The sequence below is a fragment of the Haliotis cracherodii genome, unplaced genomic scaffold (assembly GCF_022045235.1).
Source record: "Haliotis cracherodii isolate W230 unplaced genomic scaffold, xgHalCrac1.p SCAF_1, whole genome shotgun sequence".
NCBI lineage: Eukaryota > Metazoa > Mollusca > Gastropoda > Lepetellida > Haliotidae > Haliotis > Haliotis cracherodii.
The window spans coordinates 22,135,950-22,152,673 of record NW_027266264.1 but is presented as its reverse complement, the minus strand read 5'-3'; the positions used below and the strand labels follow the sequence as shown (position 1 = coordinate 22,152,673).

Below are 16,724 nucleotides of genomic sequence, written 5' to 3'. Positions count from 1 at the left end.
AAACGTACGGTTCAGTCTCCTGCATAATTTACAAAAGGTAAAAGACCACGATCACCATCACCACGAAAATATGACAATATACTGTTGTTGTATGAAACTCATGGATCTATGAACTGGGCTTAGCATGTAAATAACTTCCTTTATTAATGTGGGCACGGTTATGTAGGGAACAGTCAATGTGTAAAAATAAATATATCAAGAAGTGTTTTTTTAATATCACTGAGACAAACTATTGTTGATATATACACCCAACAGTGGACTTCAATTATTGATTCAAGTAAATGTTGCTGCCATAAGTGATACAAATCATTATTATCTACTGAAAGCTATCTAATGAATGTGAACCCAAGCAAATTTAGAGCATCACTATAACAATTAAGATGAAGTACACATAGATTAATAATTAATCTAAGGAGACACAATTATGCACCACGAAATAAGATATTGTGTGCGAAATGTCATTCAAATTCAGTGGAGGATGAATATCCCTTTTTTATTGGTCTGTATTAAATGTAATATCTTGAGACAAATATGACTAAAACGGTTCTACAATGAAATCAGTAAAATAGTGCTCGTAACTCATCAGTGTTTATTCATCATCCCATATGCATGTCAATTAGAAACTATTAAGTAATTTCCATGTACAGCTTCTCTGCTTATAATAATACATTACTTATACATGGCAATGCGTGTACAATGGGCCTGTGGCCCTTCTGTATTGAGAATGAAAAAGTTGATTGATTGATTGATTGATAGTGTTGTCTTGATTGTCATTTTAAGAAGTTGGTAAGCAACAGTAAACACCAGATATTACATGAATGACAACTACTTTATTCTATTATGATGCGACGTTTCGGTATAGATCCTTATTCAGTTGTCAAACAAGAGTCTTGATTTTTTATTCAATAGCTTTCCTTTTAAGGATGTACATTTATTATCTAAAGCACGTAGTTACCTCCGACTAATACTAAGACTGAATATCTATGTAAAGGGGTCTTGTGGGTCTGTTTCGCGGAATTTACGTATTTGTAGAACCCTACTCAAAAGTTGTAAATACAGTACAGCTACATACACCAGATAGACATACAGCTGTATTTACACATTATATAATAAGATCACGTGCTGATGGACGAGGGGTGTGGGACATCTCGACTATGTTCCCCCGTTCTATCCCTCCAATTGACACGAAACACTACATATGCATCATCACAAAATGCCAGCGTCGGAAACGCGACGAATTATCACCGTGTCATATATTTGAGTATTATGAGAGCTCAGGTTGTAACTAGACCTTTCCTAGAGTTATAGCTAGAGATTTAGAGCTCCGGTCGTAACTGGAGCTTTCCTAGAGGTATAGCTAGAGTTTTTGCTAGATTTAGAGCGAGGGTTGTAGTTGGACCTGTAGCTAGAGTTGTAGGTAGGGGTTCAGAGCTAGGGGTGTAGCTAGACTTATATATAGGGTTTTAGCTGTAGGTTTAGAGGTAGGGTTTTAGCTAGAGTTATAGTTAAAGTTTAAGCTAGCGGTTTAGAGCTTGGGTTGTAGCTGGACTTATAGCTAGTGTTTTAGTCAGAGTTTTAGAGCTAGGGTTGTAGCTAGAGTTATAGTTATAGTTGTAGTTGGAGGTTTAGAGCTGGAGCGTTTCTCACTTGATATGTTCGGTTATCACGAACACGATTTAAAAAAAGAAGAATCTTATCCCTTTCTCAACATAATGATGATCTTGGAGATGGATTTGCAACAGACAACAGCAATTCGTCGTATCACCAGCTACGAATATTGTATTCATACGCCACCCTTGTATCAGCGACGTCCTTTTTGGAAGTACCTTCGCGTGAGCGTGAGTGTCACGGATATCGAGGATCTGATAAAGATTCAGAGTGACAACGTATGACAAGAAGGGTGACGTCAACGTTTTCTTTATAGCGTCGAGCAATAATCCTGCAACTCAAGCTTTTGGTGTCGACATTTCACAATGTTTGGGGTGCAATGGAGCATGCTCTTTCTACGAATACGTCATACGGATCTTGCTCAGATTTGTTGGATAAGGGTTACAGCATTCAACGTCTTAATAAGGTTTTCAAACTTTTCAAATGTTAGACGTGTGGAGCTTTAAGCAGAAATGTCATATAGTTATGTCGGTTTTAATATTAATATATTACTGCACTCATCTCCTTAAGATACCGTTTTATTACAACTCGTGTAATTAAAAAAGTATCAAAATCAATTTCGCTCGCTCAATGATTTTTAATACATCCGTTAAAATAATTAAAGCGCTGCCTATCGGGTCGTTTAGTAATCTTAATGTACTCCAAATGGATTGATACAGATTTATTCTAAATCAAACGAGAATTCATGAACAAATAAACCAAGAGCTTGAAGGTTATATGAATTTGTTAGAGGATTTAGTCTTAAACTTCAGATTGTTGTTCCTTTTAATGCCAAACTACTAATCTATTTGGGACACGGGTGGCCAGAGACCTACGATTGTTGGTTCGAATCCTGGTTCGCCCAGATAATGTTTCGAGGTTTGTCAGTACCATGTTCCTTGGTTTTACCAATGTTGTAAATGTCTGAGACCTGTATCACTTCGGGCTTTCCTCCCACTTTAAGCTGACACGCCGTGATATAACTACAGTACTGTTCAAAACGGCGTTAAATCCATTTTTCTCATATGAAACGTGGAGACCATGGATATAGTTATATATACTCAACAACAAAAGTTCCTGTGACACCAATATTTCAGTGTATTTTTCAAACAAGTAAGTTTGGTTTTTAGTATTGTAGTACATGTATGGAATCAAGTCACAACAACGCAACTGCTACAGAAAAGCATGCATTCCGTGCAAAAGTTGACTTTTATGCACGCCCCAAGCACTTCACTACCCAAGAATGGGTATAAAAACATGTGCGTTAACGGGATTCAATATGCATTGTTTAGCATCGTGCTGACAACCACTCAGAAAAACAACAAAATTACGCAATTTTTCAACATTACGAAATGCCACGCCTGTCCGAAAATGAGTGTCTGCACGTCTACAGGGGTGCAGACAGCGTCGACGCTGGACGGCCATGCAGTGGGGACAAGTTCTATTCACTGACGAGTCTCGTTTTCACCTCAGCAACAGCGATGGACGGATTCGAGTGTACCGACGTCGAGGTGAACGTTACGTCAATCATTGAGTCATGGAAGAAGATCGGTTCAGGGGCGGCAGCGTTATCGTATGGGGTGGGATTACAGAAAGACAGAGGACCCATTTGATAGTGGTGGAGGGAAATCTAAATGGACACCGAGACGAGATCATCGGCCCCGTTGTTCTACCATTTTTGCGTCGTCATGGCCCAGGCATTACCTTTGAACATGACAACGCCCGGCCTCATATTGCTCGACTTGTTCAGGAATCTCTTCAACAAAACAACGTGAATGTCATCCCCTGGCAGGCTCGCTCCCCTGATCTCTCACCAATCACGTCAACCACATTTGGCACAGACACTCCAGGAACTTCGAACATGCTCCAGTAGATATGGACAGATATCCCAAAGGACTTTGTGCGACGCCTGGTCCATTCCATCGCAACCAGAGGCGGACACACACGCAATTTGTAAATTGACATGTTGGCATGTTCATGTTTTTTTTATATGAAATCACGCATTTTCTAAAGTCAGTATGGCAAATTAAACCATTTAAACACTTACAGGAGTCTGTTATCTGTTGCAAACCGAAATTGTTTCAGATTTGGTACAAAAAACATAACTTTGCATTAAATCATTAAATTAATGTCACAGAAACTTTTGATGTTCAGTATATCTATCTTCAGAGGTTCAGGTCAATTTGTAAAAAAATAAAGCAAATGCCATCTGAACTTTGGAAATGTTGGACTTCCTCATTGATAATCTCATTGATAATCCTCAATGGGAATCCATTGCCTTCCCCTTCTTGCTGCTTTGTTTTAATTGCATATGAATCACAATTTCTGCTCATATTGGCAAAGTCAAGACAAGGTAATTTGGCCAAGAGGTAAAAAAAGCTTCAGGTATGTCGATGACCTGATATCGTTCAATAACGATCAAATAACCAAATCCCTTCCACTGATTTACCCACCCGACCTTAAAGTAACTATGACCAGTGAGACCACTGTTTCATATTTCGTTGTATGCACAAAGATTCAGGGTAATAAAACACTATCCACAAGACTGTAGGAGAAGAGGGATGATATCAACTTTCCAATTGCTAACTTTCCTTTTACGTCGAGCAATGTTCCTGCAGCTCTAACCCTTTTGTCTTTTGAGGTACAATCGAGCATGCTTGTTGCACCAAGATTTCAAAGAGCGTCATACAACTCTTGCTTAGAAGTTGTTTGATCACGGTTACAACACTCAAGGCCTCAGGAAAGCTTTCGAGTTTTATTGAGGACACCTAGAGGATGAAGGAACAAATCTAATGTGTAATTTCGTGTCTGAACTTCACGATCAAGATTTCTTTCATAGATAGGACAACTTTCTCTCGTTTTGAATGTGTTCTTACCATAGAGTCAAAACTTAAGTTCGATATCAAAAGGCAACAGTAGGGACAAACTTGCTAACAGTATGGACATATTATTGAAAATTGGAAAAAAAGTCGGTTTTAATGGATCTAACAATTTTTAAGAGTTTATATCACGTCATGCAGAGCAGGGGTTTTAGTAAAAAAGCATGAGCCAATAATCTGAATTGTCATTTATTGGAACCTTACCACTACTTTAAATCATATTGCATTCAAACAGAGCTATTTTCATTGGAGCTCAGCTTGGAATGTGATCAACAGTTTAAAATGTCAATAACAGGAGATGCTTACAATTAAGAGCACAGTAAAAGCAGTACAAAGGTCAAATAAAGATCAACATTTAAAATATCGTGAAAACCCCCGGACGTTTGTGCCCAACAACTTACTATACATTCACTATATTTCATTCCATTTTGAAAAATACTGACCACCGTTTTTTTGCATTACCAGGACAGCACGTGTCATGATCGACATTGACAGCGAGTATATGCAGTATATGCAGGGGAGTATTTCAACTAAGCACTTCTGTTGTAAATGTAGTTATGATCTTGTCGCTGAAAGATTTTTGATCAAGGTAAGTACTTACCTTTCTTTCGACATGTGTTACTTTGTGGTCCGACAGACATATTGTGGGGTCGGGTTTTGTGTTCCCAATGTGGTTCGACGGGAAGATGCCTGAAGTTCTTTTGGCAAATATGACGTTAATCTCCAATACACAACCAGTAATCTATATCTTTTCTGCGTGGAAATGTGTTCACCGACAAGTACATAATATATATTTATATAATTAATGAACGAGTACTCGTATTATATAGAGTCTTTTATTTCTACAATTTTAATTCAAAACTAGTCTGTCGAGCGAAACTAGCGAGCAAAACTAGCGATCGATAAGTTGGAAATACACGATTTCTAATAAACTTGTTATCCAATGGCGACGCGCATTGTAATTTATTCATTATTCAGATAAAATTGATGCTTAAAGTAAATTCACTGCTGAGAAAAAAAACCTCACTCGTGTAAGGGTATTCAAGCTGATGATTCTATCGTAGATGTTTCTCGACATGGCAGTAAAGTGCGAAACGTTCTCCAGGATCTAATATAAGGAAAGCTATGATGTATTATTCTAATGATATGTGTCCAATATCCTATCCACAAATGTCATCAAGTTAGTAACATCTTTTATTAATGAAAACATCTACCACAAAATATGAAACTTTGTTCAGTGTAGGAAAGGAGAGCCGAAGGTACTATCGAGTCATGTCTTGCCTTTTATTTTTAAATTTACCTGAGCCAACAGAGGGTGTGAATGTTGTGTACTGTTGACGTTCAGTATCAACAATGACGGAGAGCCAAATATACACGTAACCTGGTTGCATTGTCTCACTCACTCACTCACTCACTCACTCACTCACTCACACTTGCTGGCAATTACAAAAAAAGATCTGAGTTAGAAATGGTCTTTAGAAACCCATGCTTGCCGTAAAAGGCGACTATGCTTGTCGTAAGTTCTGACTAACGGGATCGGGTGGTCAGGTTCGCTTACTTGGTTGATGCATGTCATCGTATCCCAATTGCGTGGATCAATGCTTATGATGGAAATCATATGATTGTCTGGAATATTGCTGAGTGTGGCGTAAAACAACAAACAAACAAACAAACAAACTTCTATTTCCAATATATTCTAGGGCCTGTACTAGAAGGTGTCTTGCGACATGAGACGTTATAAAGTATGTAACCGAGTGAACTTAACACTTAACTGCCCAAACATTCGACGCTCGCTATCCCCTGGTCTAACTGCAGCGGTGTATCCAAGTAACACAGTGTTGCAAATACACACAATAGATAAACTATATAGACAGTCGTACGTTATGCCCCTGGGCTGGTCATAGTCTTCCAGCTTATAAATGACATCTGCCATTGATGACAGAGTACCAGCCACATAGTTTAGGCTGACACCATATCCTACTTATCTTACATAACTCTATGTCAGCGAACTGTTTGGATTTGAGTTGCTGAAGACCAGTTCTAACCCTGATCTTCAAGGGTGGCGTGGGGTAGTGGGTGTTCTTCCTTAATGATGTTCTTACATAGTGAGGACCTCTTCTCACTTCCCCCTTGTGACATGTTCTTAGTATGTGCCTAAACTTATTTAGACTATACTGAAGTTCAGTATTGTGTTCCTTCGACAATGATTTCGTTAGCAAATATATTGTGATGAGTGCAGTAATTTAGCTTCGAAGTTCCGACAAAATCTGAAAGCACATTCAGTAACGACGGTTTTGCAACCCTTTATGAATGATGAAATCAAATCGAGTTGAATGTCAATCAAACAGTTAATACAGTAAAGTACGTTTATAACGAACGCGCTTATAACGAACTGACCGATATAACGAACTTATTTTCTCGTCCCGACCATTTTGTTGTATCAATGCTGTATATATGCCTATAACGAACTACGGTCATTACGAACTAAAATTAGTGGCCCCTTTGAGTTCGTTATAACCGTGGTTTACTGTAAATAATCCATAAGGTTGCATGGCTTTTGATTGAAAGAATGGTTAAATAAAGATTTGTGAAGCAGTCAGTCTTGCAATGCAGAAAACCCTTTATATTCAACGTGATACAGCAGGCCAGGAAAAACCGTCGACATAGTGCATGGGGTTTGCAATCCTGTGTCAGCGACGTCGGTTTAACGCTATTTCAGTTATATAACGACGCTAGTGTTGTAGGCTTCCACACACCATACATAGCGGTTAAAGATCTACCTTAATGTTGACCAGTATCAGTTGACGGGGACCTCCTCTGTATACATCAGAAAGAAATACTTCCAGTTGTCCTTGTGTCGGTTGAGTGTGGCAGCCACAGGTCGTGGACGCGGTAAATAGAACATCCCTAAGACGTCACCCAGTGATGAATGTTCCCTATTAGAATTGCACGTCTCGGCGAGATTGTGTAAGGGTGAACCTGTTTTGACCCCATTCACACTAGTTTATGCTGATTGTATGACCTTCAACAATGCACTTTTGTGTAGAGTCAAAGATCATGCAGTAGGTCTTAAAAAATGAAATGATATAAAATGATGCATAGACTTGCAATCCTTGTAACTCTTTGCTTCATGGGAATTACACGTTCGTATTCCTGGTATATTACGTAAGGGGTGTATATAGGACTCACGTGTATATCCTGTACCTGGAATATTACAAAATACATGTATATATATATATGTATATATCTATCTATCTATCTATCTATATATCTATATATATATCTGGGTATATATCTATATCTATCTATCTATCTATATCTATCTATCTATCTATCTATCTATCTATCTATCTATCTATCTATCTTTCTATATATATATATATATATATATGCATACATATATATATTGACGATATGGGAGCCTCAAATGTAATTTCAGGGAATATGTCTAACAAACTTAAATCAGGGAATATGTATAATAGCTGAAAAATTTAGGGATTATGTATATTCCCTGAGTGAATCAGACACTAAATATATTCCCTGAAAATTTCAGGGAATACACATATTCCCTGATTATACATATTTCCTGTAACACGGGCTCAGGTATATAGACAAATATCATTCGAATAAGGAACCATTTTGTAACCAATCGTCAGTGATCTAGGGTGTCCATAGATCAGGATTCAACGACCTGTTTCTTCTACTTCCAAAGCAGAAATGTAGTTATTGGTACATATATAATTCAAATCCAGAAACCACATAAACAAACAACATGTTGCATTATACCGTTGACGGCTTGAATGCTAGATAAATAAAGACGTTCAGTCAGACCATCCCAGTTTAGAGACCTGCAGTCTGTTTGGCCAGGGGAAGCCTATAGTTGTTAAAACGTTGGATAGAAAAGTCATGATGTAAAAGCCTTGATACGACTGTAATAGCTAAAAGTGGCGAAGGACCTTACTAATTGGCCTGGAATCAGTATGCGTCACGATTTAGTTGAAGTCACGTCCTTTGGAGAGCATTACTGACTAACAAGTGCATAACACATGATCGTATCTCGTCGTGACGAATATGCACGACAGTCATCCAAGATTCTTGCTGGGTAATTATAGAATCACGAATATAGGGAAGCTTCGTTGTGAAGTATTAGTATGTTAATACCTATATGTCAACATGTCTAATCTTAACGTGGGTACGCATCAGTCGTCTAAGGCGCCTCATTTCTCTGTGCCGAGTTATGTCCCCTAGGCGCATCAGAAAGCAGTGGTCAGGTGTGCGAATATTTCGATGAAATATAGTATACATATTAAGAAGTACAGTGGAAACTCGTTGTCTCGAACTTGAATGTGACGAACTCCCGGTCGAACTCCCGATCCCGCGAATTCCTCCTATGTGTAATATTATTCATACTCGGATCTATAAGTGATTAAGGTAGAAATTGGTGATATAAATTAACCAAAATATTCAATATTTTGTATCAAATCAGCAACATTTTCCTACGGGAAGATCGGGACCCAAGAGACGTGACACTGAGAACAACTGATGTTATAGAAGGCTTATAGAAGGCTAGAATGAGGGGACACGGTAACAGCAGATGTACGTCGTCCTTTATACCCCTTGAACATGCACAACCTTTACTCACGTAAGTACTTTTGCACATATGTAACTATACATACGTGTGTATATGTAACTTTACTATGCGTTAACATGAAAATTGAATGAAAGGTGTGTAAATAAAGCACGGAAATGGTGTAAAGCCCACATATTCATCAGTCTGTTATTTTCAAATCAAAGTCGAATGATATGAGAGTTACCTTACACATATCTTCGCATGAAATAATACTATTTGATTAAATCTCCAGACAACTTTTTGAGTCCTGGAAACCCAAAGAAAATAGGCGTCCAGCACTTCATGTCCAAATAAAAATCGTCCGATTCCAGAATACAGAACGGTTGCCAATGTGTTCGGTATTGCAAACCAACAGATACATAAATTAGTTCCTTCCCTGGAGTTGGCATAAATATTCACGTGACAACAAAAGACATACTGTGCAAGTTTTTTCTTGTGTAAATTTACATTTGCACCAGCTCCAGACATGGTGCAAATTGCTCCTGGTATAAACACAAACACGTTAACGCTTTCACGTGACAAGTATGCTCACATATGTTTATCTGCACACCTAAGCAAATATGCACACAAATGTATCGAGGTGAACGTCAACGGGGCATATTATTAGACGCTGATCACGTTGGTGAAATGCATGAGCACGGGTATGTTGCTTTCAAAACAATAATCATCATCATGCGGGAGGATGCAGCCCCTGGATCACCCGTGCCCCATATTGTTTTAGATCAATGTATTCCTTGTAAATATCTCAAGCGAATTAATCTCACTGAATGTACAAAGGTAAAGTGAGAAAATAATCAAGGATTAGTGAAAATTAAGAAAATATGAAATAGGTGAAACCTAAAGAGCGAGCGTAGTATCATTTTTTTATATTATGATAAGTTGATATATAATTATATATATATATAATTGAAATATAATTATCAAAGAACATAAAATACATGTGCTTATACGTTTTCTATGAATGAGCAAATATTTATTATTCCATTTTGAGCCTTTTTTTTCTGTCAGGTACATGCGGATTGAGGCCATAATACGCGTGGTCATCTGCTTACAGTTCAACTTGACACCTTGTGAGATGTCTTGCTCTTTGGAAGCTGACATATTAGCTATGAAATAGACTGAAGGCTCATCACTTAAAATTGTTGGTGTTGTGGGTTCTAGGTGTTCATTTGAAGCAGAGATGTATTTACACATACATTTTCTTTTGTTAGCAATATTTGCATTCAGTATATATCCATGCTCTATTTGGAGTGCAGATTCATGTAACCATATTTGCTTGCTTGTTGTTTTATGGCGCTATATTCCGGCTATTTGTGGCAGTGATTGATTGTATAAGCAAACCCCGCGCCTTTGAGGTATGATGACACGCAGTCAATCAACTCATTGAGTAGCCAGACCACCTGATCCATTTCGTTGGCTCGTACAACAAACAGGTTGATGGGAATGATCTAACATGGTATCACAAGACGGCCATTATCCTAAAAACAATCCCATCATAAATCTTTTTCGAAGCTTGTTGAGAGTAGAGCGGGCACTTAATTTATTCACAGAACAACACGTTATTCTTTTCTGGTGTAAGTTTTCTGTCCAGGGTATAACTCATTTGGTTTTGATTTTATATCGCAAATGTTACCATGCTAATAAAAAAAATAAAAATTGCATAATGGTTTGCAAAGGAATGTGTGCATGTGTAATTTATCCCCATGCCCTAGACATAATGAAGAACAGAATAAAGAACATATAACATTCAATATAGCAGAAAAGTCATAATGAAAATTTGACCGTCCGTATAGTCGTTTAATAGAAAGCACCAACGCACAAATTATCAATTTATATTTCAGATTATTTTACATTGTCGACCAAGCACAAACACCAGACTTGTGTTTACTGGAGGAGATTTATGGATTTTATGGGTGGATCGGATGTGAATACCAGAGGCGCTTTCATTCACGAATGCACCTTTTACTGTTAGTATATGATGCATAGTATTATGCATTTCAATGTTTTGTTTGTTTACTTGTGGTCTAACGGTTGTTTAACCGTTCATACGTGGTCACACGTTTAACCCTTCACAAATGGTCGCTTTTTTAACCCTTCACACGTGGTCATTTGTTTCATCTTTCACTCGTGATCACGTGTGTAACTCTTCACACATATTCACTTGTGCCACCCTTCACACGTGATCACTGACCCGTGAAGATCCGGGTGGAGAATAGGTCTTGAGCAGTCCCTGCTTGCCGTAACAGTCCACTGTGCTTGTCGTAAGAGGCGACTAACGGGATCTTAATTCACACGTCGTCACTTGTGTTACCCTTCATACGTGCTTTACGTCAAATGTGGTCACTTGTTTAACCCTTCACACGTGGCCACATGTGCTACTCGTCACACGTGGTCATTTGTTTAACCCTTAATACGCACGTATTCACTTGTGCCCTCTTCCACATGTGATCACTTGTGTAACCTTCCATATGCGGTCCCTTGTTTAACCCTTAATACCCACGTATTTACTTGTGCCCTCTTCCACATGTGATCACTTGTGTAACCTTCCATATACGGTCACTTGTTTAACCCTTAATACCCACGTATTCACTTGTGCCACCTTCCACATGTGATCAGTTGTGTAACCTTCCATATGCGGTCCCTTGTTTAACCCTTAATACGCACGTATTCACTTGTGCCCTCTTCCACATGTGATCACTTGTGTAACCACCCATATGCGGTCCCTTGTTTAACCCTTAATACCCACGTATTCACTTGTGCCACCTTCCACATGTGATCAGTTGTGTAACCTTCCATATGCGGTCCCTTGTTTAACCCTTAATACGCACATATTCACTTGTGCCACCTTCCACATGTGATCACTTGTGTAACCTTCCATATACGGTCACTTGTTTAACCCTTAATACGCACATATTCACTTGTGCCACCTTCCACATGTGATCACCTGTGTAACCCTTCACACGTATTCACTTGTGCCACCCTTCAAACGTTGTGTCTTGTGTATCCCTTCCTACGTGGTCACTGGCTCTACCCTCCACACGTGATCAATGGTTTAACCTTTCACACGTATTCACTTGTGTCACGCTTCACACGTGAAATCTCGTTTAACCCTTCACACATGGCAACATGTTTAAACCTTTCACACGTGGTCACTCGGGGTATCCTCCACACTTGGTCACTCGTGATACCCTCCACAGGTCGTCACTTGTGTTACCCTTCACCCGTGATCACTTGTGCTACCCTCCACATGTGATCACTTGTTTAACCCTTCATATGTGGTCACTTGTTTAACCCTTCACATGATCACTTGTGCTACTCGTCACACGTGGTCAATTGTTTAACCCTTAATTCACACTTATTCACTTGCACCACCCTCCACATGTGATTACTTGTGTAACCTTCATTCTTCAGTTGGACAATACACTTTATATGATACGATATTATGTCGAACCTGTACTCTAACAAAAATGATACACTCATACACATATCATGGATCTTATTATTTGTTTTAAAAATGCAGTGTTTCCATTGTTCATATATTTTGACCAACATTTAATCATTCGTAAACCTGATTTTAAAACCATGTGTTTGGATTTTATTTTGTTAAAGGGGCACTGATCTAACGCAATTCCCCGGGACTGGTTGTTGCCTTTGTTATTGTTTTTTCCCACTGAGTACCCGGATGTATAGCAGAAATCTAGACTAGTTCGCGACCTCTGCTGCGCCTTTCGTAAGCGCATTAGTCACGTTTATGGATACCGGTAGTAATAAGGGCGTATGGTCACATTGATCAACAAAATGAAATACAGTTTTCGAGATAATAAGGAAATGTAGGTATCTTTGTGGGTAGCATCGGTAATGGTGACGAAGTTTTGATAAGTCACTTGCTTGGTAATTTTGCGATTTTCGTTTACACTATTTTTACTTGCAACACGAAGTAAATATTTCACCTAAGCATTGCTTTTTTATAGTGTGTATATTTGTTTACTGTCAAAATGTGTAACATATTTATTAAACGTCTAAATATTTTACAAAGTGACTGAAAAACATTTCGTTGAAAAGTACATGTCTATGTTGTTTGGCTTCTAATCCTACATAATAATCTGTTGTGATGTTTGTAGGCCCTTTTGTTCGTCTTAATCAATCTGGACAGATTTCTTAGTCAAAATGGCTGAAATATTTACACATTTTATAAATTGCCTGAGAGAATCAAATTTTACAAATTGACGGTAATATATACACGCTTACAAAGGAAAAGACCGGAGAAAACAACGTCTATCGCGCATTGAAGAATTTCCCAACCAAGACATAGAGAAACAAGAACGAATCGGTTCAAATGAAGGAAAACAAAATGCAAATACCATAATTACAACCCACCAAATTTATGTGTATAAACTTTAGGCAGCTTCCTTGTTCGAGGAATGTATCCGTGAATATCGACACAAAGGAACAATATCCCACTCGTCTGCAGCTGTACAAAGAAACTTATTCGATGTCACGTGTCTCTGTAACAATCAAATATTTTTAAAAATATATATCCTTTCGGGATAGTATAACCGTGTTCGTTTCTCAACTGATCACTTGGATTGTTTCAGGTGTTTCACATAGGTGTCAAGTCTTCAAGGGTCGGCTGAGAAAGCCCACGTGACAACTATTTTCATAACGTCCACGGTTCCATTGAGTGACAGATAACAATGATCAATCAATCAACGTATTATCAGTTATCCCTTTGAACAAAGTATGTTGTTTTAACATCGGCACTTCACGCCATGATATGAGTGTATTCCCTTTGTTTTAGTAAACCTAGACATGTAAACACTCACTTTTGACATATCCACTGTGCAAGATAACAGTGATTAATCAATCAACGTATTTTCTGTTAATCCTTTGATGACCAGGAACGATCCGTTGATATACAAAAAAAGTAAATGAACTGATCATTCATCTCTTGCTTGGCTGCAACGTGCATATTACATAACACACATTTCACCTCACTTCAAACCTGGATTTAGATTGAATAATTACCCCAGACACAATAAATGCCAAATGGGAACCTTTGTCAGGTAATCTAAGTGGTGCTACCACTAATTGTACCTGTAATAAATTCATTAACTGAGCATCAAGGGAATGACGACAAATACACAAGTGTAGGGTTAGACGAGAAAACGTGGATGACAACAAGGGAGTAGTAATCGTATTATCGACGCAATCCAAAACCCGAAAATTCTTTCACTGCATGGATACTTTTTTTAGTATTAAACTATAACCATCTGGGGTATTTCCAAATGACGACATCCGATGAGCTCCGCCGTTCTTTTTGTCTCTTTGTTTAGGCCGAAGAAATTAATTAACATGCGCCCTTGTTAACCAATCAGTGTTTATGCAAAAATGCGTAAAACAAATATTGCCTCCAGCCTTCAAGTTCATTTAGCTGTCCTTGCAGACGGTAGCCCAGTCTCTGGTCACGCTCAGTTGCGTTGCGTATCATCCGGGTACTCACAGGGAAAAAAACAATAACAAAGGCAGCAACCAGTCCGGGGAATTGCGTTAGATCAGTGCCCCTTTAAGTTGGCCAATTTATGGAAACCTTTCAGAAGCATTTTAAACATTTGCTGAAATTTACTTTTAAAAGTTGCTTGGTTGAATTTGTCATGTTAGAAAACATATTATTAGACACTAAAATCACGAAAATCAGACAATGTTACCTGTGTTTGCGACTATGACCGCCTACCAAAAGTGCGTTGACCTTTCAACGTTGTTGGCCATAGCTTCCCCATTAAAGACCGGATGGATACCATATATTTTCAGGTTCCTTGTAACTAGACAAGTAATTTGGTATGCATGTCGGCATGATTGCAATATATCTGAATTTTGGCCCCTGTTTGACCTTTGTTGACCCCTCCCCGAAATGCCCAGGACTTTCAAGGGGGCAGCCTAAGTCAAAATTGTTCCGCATCCATCAGGGATCACAAAAATACTTTCAAACCTTTGTTTCCATGATTTGGTCACGAGGCCTACAGGTTGGTCTTCTAGTATGATAGACCGACTTTGTGGTCTTATTGATAAAGCGTCTGCCCGGAGAGCGGAAGGTCGGCGTTTCGTAATCTGGCCGCTTCATATTAACAGACGTTGAAAGGCGGTTCTTGTTAACCTGCCTGGACACTGGCATTACTGGTATAAAACCAAGACTGATCTCCTCGAAGTCAGTATGCTGTGTCTAAGTAGTCATGTTAAACAGTGGCATGGTATCGCAGTGGGCCAGCACAATAAAACTGGTGTTAGCCTGGACTAGTTAAAGCAGCAACAGTCGTACATGCATGTCGGCCTATAAGTGCAGTAATCTTGAACGCGACATTACACAATATTTGACCTAACCTCACCCTTTTATAAGACTTTGTAAAAGTTAAATCTCAGTGCATTAGGGAAGTCCTTCAATTCAGTCTACTGAGATTTTCAGACCCTGCCATGGTCGATATGACGACAGTGTTGTGGAATATATATACTTCTCAACCTGTGAACAAATGTCGTGGGACAAAAATATTATTTTGCGTTTTAGCGTCCAATGGATTCAAACCTTGGACGTTCTTTTAGCATAATGTATACTATCAAGTGATTGTTGTTACTTTTATTTGTTTACAGATCCACCGGTATTGGTTTCGAGCAATGACGATGACGCAGAGGACGACGGATTAGCAGGAAACATATTAATTATCGTCGCATGCATCCTCTCATTCTTTGGTACATATGTTTGCTGCATGTTAAAGAAGAGGAAACAAAATGATGGACCTTGTCGCCACAGATATAGTCCTTCCATCTCAGAAGTTATTACCAGGGAAGGTCCCGATTACGACGAGGTCCACAAATATGACCTACGCGAACTCTTTTGCGGGCCCATATAGTGGACAACAAACAAACGTAAAACCACTCCCTAGTGCCACATATAGTGGACAACAAACGGACATTGCACCAGCCCCTTGCGCCACAGACTGTGGACAACAAACGGACATAGGGTCACCCCCCAGTACCACATATAGTTGACAACAAACGGATGTTGCACCGCCGCTTTGCACCACATATTGTGAACAACAAACGGATATTGCACCACATGTTCCTAACCTCCAAGCGGACAACAGGCAGACATTCAACCGCCACCGTCATATGAATCTGTTTTTAATTCAAACAGAGAACACACCCAAGAAGAATTGAAATGCGAAAATGAACCACCGATATAGCACTTTGACATATCAAATATATTTTGTCTCATCCAGTATTACAAAGACACAGGGTGACATGGGTGCAATCAAGGCATGAAAGCAGCTTGTGAGGTTCGATCTAATTCAGCTGGAACATGGAACAAAAATGGCTTGTACTCAAATGTAGATGATCCAGATAGGTATAATTTTCTGGTGAAGTTTGACATTATTTGCATAACTTAAACAGTGTTACATGACACTGATAAAATTGAGAATTTGTCTTTAGATTTTATATGTCAAAGTGTGCTTGGAAAGCACATAAATCATTGTGCGAGATATCCGGTTGGGGTAGCACTCTTCATTAAAAAGGCTATA

General features: G+C 38.8%; 1 pseudogene; it reads left to right on the top strand.

Annotated features, from left to right (window-relative positions):
- The first annotated feature begins 15,190 nt into the window (after nucleotides 1-15,190).
- LOC139454699 (uncharacterized) lies at nucleotides 15,191-16,388 on the top strand (annotated as a pseudogene).
- The last annotated feature ends 336 nt before the right edge of the window (nucleotides 16,389-16,724 follow it).